The sequence below is a fragment of the Pleuronectes platessa genome, chromosome 22 (genome assembly GCF_947347685.1).
Source record: "Pleuronectes platessa chromosome 22, fPlePla1.1, whole genome shotgun sequence".
NCBI lineage: Eukaryota > Metazoa > Chordata > Actinopteri > Pleuronectiformes > Pleuronectidae > Pleuronectes > Pleuronectes platessa.
In genome coordinates, this window is record NC_070647.1 from 10601384 (window position 1) to 10608009 (window position 6626).

Below are 6626 nucleotides of genomic sequence, written 5' to 3' on the forward strand. Positions count from 1 at the left end.
GCTGTAGAAATGGGTTGTGACTTCATGATTGACAGCTGAGACCTTGACACCGAGGGCCCATGTTTGGATCGCCACTGCGCAGATGGCAGCGCTCGAATTCAGAATGTTTTGGCTTCATTTATGGATACTGTGGGGAAGACGTCCATATTTATATACAAAGACAAGACAACTAAGACATCTTAATATTTCACCCTTTGATTGTGAGAAGTTGTGAATGAGAATTTCACAGTTCTCCGATGGTTTTTATGGACAAACTGATAAATTGAACAAGAAAATCTGCAGCAAATGTGTAAAGTCATTGATCTGAAGTTGCAAACCTAAAATAAAATGCAATTTAAAAAGTTTGGTACAGGAGCTGCTGCGATGCCCCTCCACTTGTTATTTGTCTTCTAAATAGAACTTGCACAACCTCCTTTGCATGTGTTTTATATTTGTAATGACTCTTGTCCAGTTTGGCATCCCTCATATTATTATTTCATCACCGTAGCAACTGGTTCCAGACATTGCAGTCTTGGATTACATAACAAAGCCTGATTTGCACATCTGTAATCTGAGATTTGTGTTTTCCAAACTCCAGGTTGTTCTGCCATGTTTATTTTCCACTTGTTGCGGAGGATGCAACGGAAAGTGTAAGTTTCTGTCACCTCTCACCCCCGTCACAGCTCTGCGTTGCACCCTCCTCCTCCTCCTCCTCCTCCTCTTTCCCTTTGAGAGAGCAGCATTAGCACTAACATGGAAACATGGCCGGCAACACTCGCTGAGGTCATCGAGGAGCAGGGACCCCCCGCTGGCTGAAACAGTAGTCTGACCTTCAGCTGACACCACCCCCTGTTAACCCCTCAATTAACCTCCACGTCAGCCCCCCTGCTGGTGGAGCAGAGAGGAAGAGTCCCCCCCCCCTCCTCGCCTTCCATTATATCTTTATTTCCTTTTATCATTTTCTGCCTGGATACACCCTGGCCTCGGGAAAATTACCATCTTATTTCACTAATGCGTTGGGGGGGAAATATCACTTTGCAGAAGGTCCACAATCACACAGGAGTCGCACTTTGGGTTCTTTCTTTCCCTTTCGTCCACGTTCACAAAGGAGGCGGAAAAATATAAAAAAAACTCCAGGTAGAGTGTGCAGTGACCTTTTCACAAAGTCGCCCACCTTTCCACTCCTCTAATCAATCCCCCTCTGATCGTTCACTGTGGGCTGGATTGTAATGTCACAATTAGGACGGCTCCATTGTTTCTGTTTCCCATCTGGGGATAAATTCAGCACTCTGATCTCAAGGTCACTTCTCTTACAATATTAAATAAATTAGTGTGTCGGCCGTGGCCACCGACGACGACGAGCCACGTATCCTTCCGTCCGCTTCTCTCGCCCAAATGGCTGGGATGCCACTCTCTCACTCAGAAAATGAAAGTGTCCTGCCCTCGGCCATGAGGACAAATCACTGCCTTTGCTTTATGTGAGAATAAATCTAAGCAGATGGTTCATTGATGGTGTTTTGTTTCCTTCATTTTCATATGAGAGAAAAACCTGAGAGTTGTCTACTGATACAACCATATTATAATTACATATAATAAGTATTAATTAGACAAGGACAAGATGGGGTGACAGTAATGTGTGACACTCCTCTTTATTCACCATCTGTTTTTTCCAGATGGAACATCAATGCTTCTATTTGTAAAACGGTGGAAAATGTGACTGGATGTCAGCCCCCCCCCCCCCCTCTCCCCCTCCTCTCCCCCCTCTCTACCCCTCTCAATCCATATGATCCGTAATGGCCGTCATTAACTTGCTGTTAGCATTGAAGTGATTCATTTTGATACGTTTATGATATTGTGTTGCGAGTCATTAAATGTAATCTCTCGGACACAATAACTGTCGGCATCTGTCTGCAATTCTTTTTTTGCATCTTGGGCACATCAGAAAATTACGTGCAATGTTGCATAATGGCACAGTGGATTGTAAACACGGATTTATAGAAGTTTGAAGCCAACTTTAATAAATAAAATAAGTAAAAGAATAACTAGATCAATATAAATTATATGAATTTCAACAACAGGAATGTATAGTTTTTACAGGATTATTCAATTGCTAAATGGTCTTGAATGTTAAATTACATTTATTTGTATGTAAAAAAATAAACATTGTAATGCTAAAAGTATGCATTTGTATTAATTATTATACTGATGTGATGAGAAATGTTTGGAAACTTTTGCTGCCAGTGCTTATTTTTTTATAGTGCGGTCTCACATCATGTATGCGCCTACCTTCTCTCCTCCTCCTCCTCCTCCTCCTCCTCCTCCTCCTCCTGCTCCTCCTCCTCCTCCTCCTCCTCCTCTTCTAGCGCGTGTCAAAGTTTGAAAAGACTCGACCTGGCTGTTTAGACATTGTGGCAGGACATTAAAATAAGATGAGACGAGGAGGAAGAGGAAAAACAACCAGAGGAGAGTTCAAGTAATGTCACTTTCAATTCATCTCCTCAGGTAGTGGCCCCATTAGCCCTCTCACACAAGGGCCTGGTTTACAATGCAAATCGGGTCATTACCTGAGGACTCTAATTGACTTTGACAAGAGGACGAAGATGCCTGCCTCCTTGCACTATGTCTTATTTTGTTAATATATAATGTTTGTTATTTCTCTCCCGCAAATAATTAATATGGTGAAAATTGAATCAAAATTGCATCGGCAGTGAGATGCGATTGTTTTGTTTATTTTCAGTTTAAAGGGGCACGTAAAAGTTTAACGTTTATTTATTTTTTATACACAACTCTCAAATTCAACACGTACAAAATTACATCAGTGTCAGAACAGAGCCTCGGCAATGAAATGTAAATGATTTCCAAGTGATAGATTTGTATCCTTTAGTCCTCACCCCCCCTCTCTTCTAAGAGTAACAATGTGTGATCGTGCTCACACCTTAAATATTTAAAGACCCCCTTTTGCTAAAGCTTTGCTGTGGTACACGGGCCTCTCGCTGCTTCTAATCTCCTTGATACCTGGAGGCGTCGCCACTGCGATGCGAAGATAACATGTTGCAGTTAGCGAGATCACGAGACTCTGGTAGAAAGAAAAAAGGGTGGGGGGGGGGGGGAGGAGGAGATGGGGCACGGTGAGGTTCAAAGTTTCTGCCACGCACTGTGCCCCGCGAAGACGGCGCCGACAACAACTGCCTGGGAGAAGGAAAATAAAGGATCCGATAGAAATGAAAGACACAGAGATGTTTTCAAAATGTTTCTTTTCTTCCTCGACATTGCAGACAACAGCCCCCCCCTCCCCCCTCCCTCCCTCCCCAGTTCGGATGCTGTGGCGTCTCAAAGGGAACACGCAAGTGGAATTGTTTTCTTGAGGCCTCCCCCTTGTTGTAGTGTGTTTTTTCTGCCTCTGTCTCACGGAGGCTGGCGTCACTAAACTGTAAATAAGACATCAGCTCAAAGTTGGGCACTTTTCTATTTTCCCCTCCGCCGTCTGGCCAGTGGACTGTGGGAGAGGCAGATTGAGAGGGACGTGCGGACCGGGGATGCCTGTTTATTTGCTTATTCACGCTCCTTGAGCTATAAAATGGGATGTCACCATTGTTACATGTCACGCGCTGATGTGGACGTGTTGCGGTCTCCCAGGCAGCACTTTTGATTGTTTGTTCTTAACGTCACTTAAATGAACGGGGGCTCCACTGGCCTCCAGTCATCTGGATCTCGTGGGTCGATTGGCAGGTTGTCTGGCAGGCATGCACGCGTGTTCTGTTTAAGTTTTCGACCGCATACACGACAGGATACGCTGCAGGATTAATGTTCTGCACATTTACCAAACACTTCCATGTGTTGTTAAGGAACACACCGAAATATTTCCTTGTCTTCTACAATTATGTTTCCAATCAATAGCTTTCTTTTGCAATTTTCTTGGATTTTGTTGTTCTGCCAAGTGAAACAGTTCAGGAAACAAACTCAAAATGCCAGAGAAAGTTGCACGATACTCTCATTTCGCTAAATTAGGCTGTTTATGTGTCTTTTGTGTATTTATTTTTCATAACTTCCACGAACAATGTTTTAAAGTTGTGATTATAGAGAGTTTCCCTGATGCTGGTTTTAATCAGTGACGTTTACAGAGCCGAGATATGTGTTTGTGTGTGTGTGTGTGTTTGTGTGTTTGTGTGTGTTTGTGTCCTCCCACCCTGACTCGACCGAGCCACAGCACCAGGACATGCAGCCTCCAGTAGCTCCCCCCTCCATGCAGAAAGAAAACACGGATCAAGGTCTTAGTAACACCAGCCATTGTGGCAAATATATAGGACTCAACATTCCGCTTGGAGCAGCCTCTTCACATTGAGTTAACATGAGTGACAGCCGCACACACACACAGGCACACACACACACATAAATAAGCAGGCTCAAACATGCTTTGTAACGACTGGCAACAGCACGAGATCAAACAAACATGTTCATATTGAGTCTTTCTCCACATTCCACACGGGCGAACTCGTTGTTCTTCATTCTGGTTCCTCTTCACTTTCAAATAAACAAACAGTAATTGTTTGTCAGATCTGTTAAATTGTTTTCCCCGCTTTACGGCGCATCTCTAAACACTCCCTCGCTGTTGCCGCCGCCTTACAAGCTCCAGCACCAACAGCAACAAATACCCCCACCACCTCCTTCCCTTACCTAGCAGATGTTTTGCCTCACCGTGTTTATTTGCCTGTCAGTCGCCCTTAATTGTGTCATCTGCTACAAATAAACACGTCTCCAGTTGCGTCTTTGTTCGTTCGCCAAACAAACCGCTGCGGTGACAGTTTGTTTGTGATGATGATGTTGAGGTGCGGCGGCGAATGCACAGATTTCCAAAGACAGGTGAACTTGGCGGCGTGGTGTTTAGTACACACCGCTGCAGGGGGAAATGCGGGGGAATGTTTACAGGTGTGCGTTGGCGGCAAACACCTGCTCACATCCTCATCCAGGAGAGAACTTCATAAAGTTTAATTAACGCGTGTATAGAGGGTTCATTGCCAGGGTAACTGCAGAATTGTTTCATACATATGGTTTTTATATATATATTTATATATTTACACATACAAAAACACATTTATATATACATGTGTGATACATAGAGTATATTTTTTAATGAAAACATTTTAATTTCCACTGCATAATAGTGCAAATGACACAAGCAGCGACTTTACATATAAAGGTGAGTGGGTGTGAGTAAGCTCGGTGGGAAGAGGTGATTTCTGCGGCACATTTAATGGTGCATCTGGTGCGAGCAAACATGGAAGGTGTTGGTGTGAATTCTCTTTTCCCGGATACCTGTTTTCTAAATCCTCATTGTCCTGATAATTGATAATTGATGAAGATACTTTGTGGGAACATGGCTTTTTTATAAATGAAAATCAAGTCTCTGTGAATACTTTGTAATGTTTTATGTTTTTATATTTTAATACATTTCAAAACAAACTTTTAAACTGGGCTTGGTTTACTTAGAGCTGGATGATGTGGCCAAAACTTTAATCAAGATAAACGTTTCATATGAGACGATATGAAAATTATCACAATATATATCAGGCAGGTTTTTGCCCCTGAGGGGAGATAATGAAAACAATTGACAAATCTAAGATCACGGTATATCAGTGTATATTGAACTTTTGTTACTCTGCTATTGATGTAACTTATATGGCGACAATTATTGATATAGTGTTATTGCCCATCCTTTGGTTTACAAATTAGAGCCTTCACCAGGCATGTCGTGGAATTTTCCCTGTTACATATTCCATCAAGTGTATTGAAGCCACATATAAATAGTTCATTGGCGCTTATTAATACTGTATGTTTGCTCTTCTTTATCAGAAAAGTCCTCAGGAGCCATCTAAACAAGCCGGCTCCCGGTGTTTGAAGCCCCCTGAAAGCAGTCATAGGTGCCTCCTTTGTGAGTGATCGGTAAGAGAGCAAGCAGCAAGGCCCGGGAACGAGCGAGGAGCAGGCTTCAGATCGGAGACGCCACATCTCATATGTTGCAAGGTGATGAAGTGCAGATATGTGCCCTTAAAGAATACGCGCCCTGTGGACATGTGTGAGATTTATGTGTCTTCCTTCCTCCCCCTTTTCCTTTTTCACCACCCCGTTCTTCAAAATTCAAAAAATGCAACAAAAGGCAGATTGAAGTATATTCTCTGCTCCCCCCCCCCAACCCCCCACCACCTCCTCACACCCTCCCTGAAAGAATATTCAAGACCGAGCTCTCGCAGGTTAAAAATGTATATGCAAATGCAGGCTACATTAGAGCATGCACAGGTTGTTAATAAATTAACACGTGGCAGAAATAATTCAGTTTAGCGTGATAATTCTTGGGTGCAAGCTGTCAGCTGTCGCATTGTTCCTGGATAGAAAGTGACGCTGAAGTGGCAACAGGAGCAGTGAACTGTGATGTTTTAGTGTACCTTGCTCTTCACTCCCAGCACTCTGACACAATAACTGCCTTTTGCTCGCCTGCCTCTGCTGCTTTTTCTTTTTTCTTTTTTACCGTTTTGGAAGAACAAAAGGTTTAATTAAGGATGCCTCTCAAAAGAGGAGTTGACACGAAGCATGCACACTAACACACATTATCTCAGAAGAAGTGGGGGGGTGCTTGTGTTCGTGAGACAGAA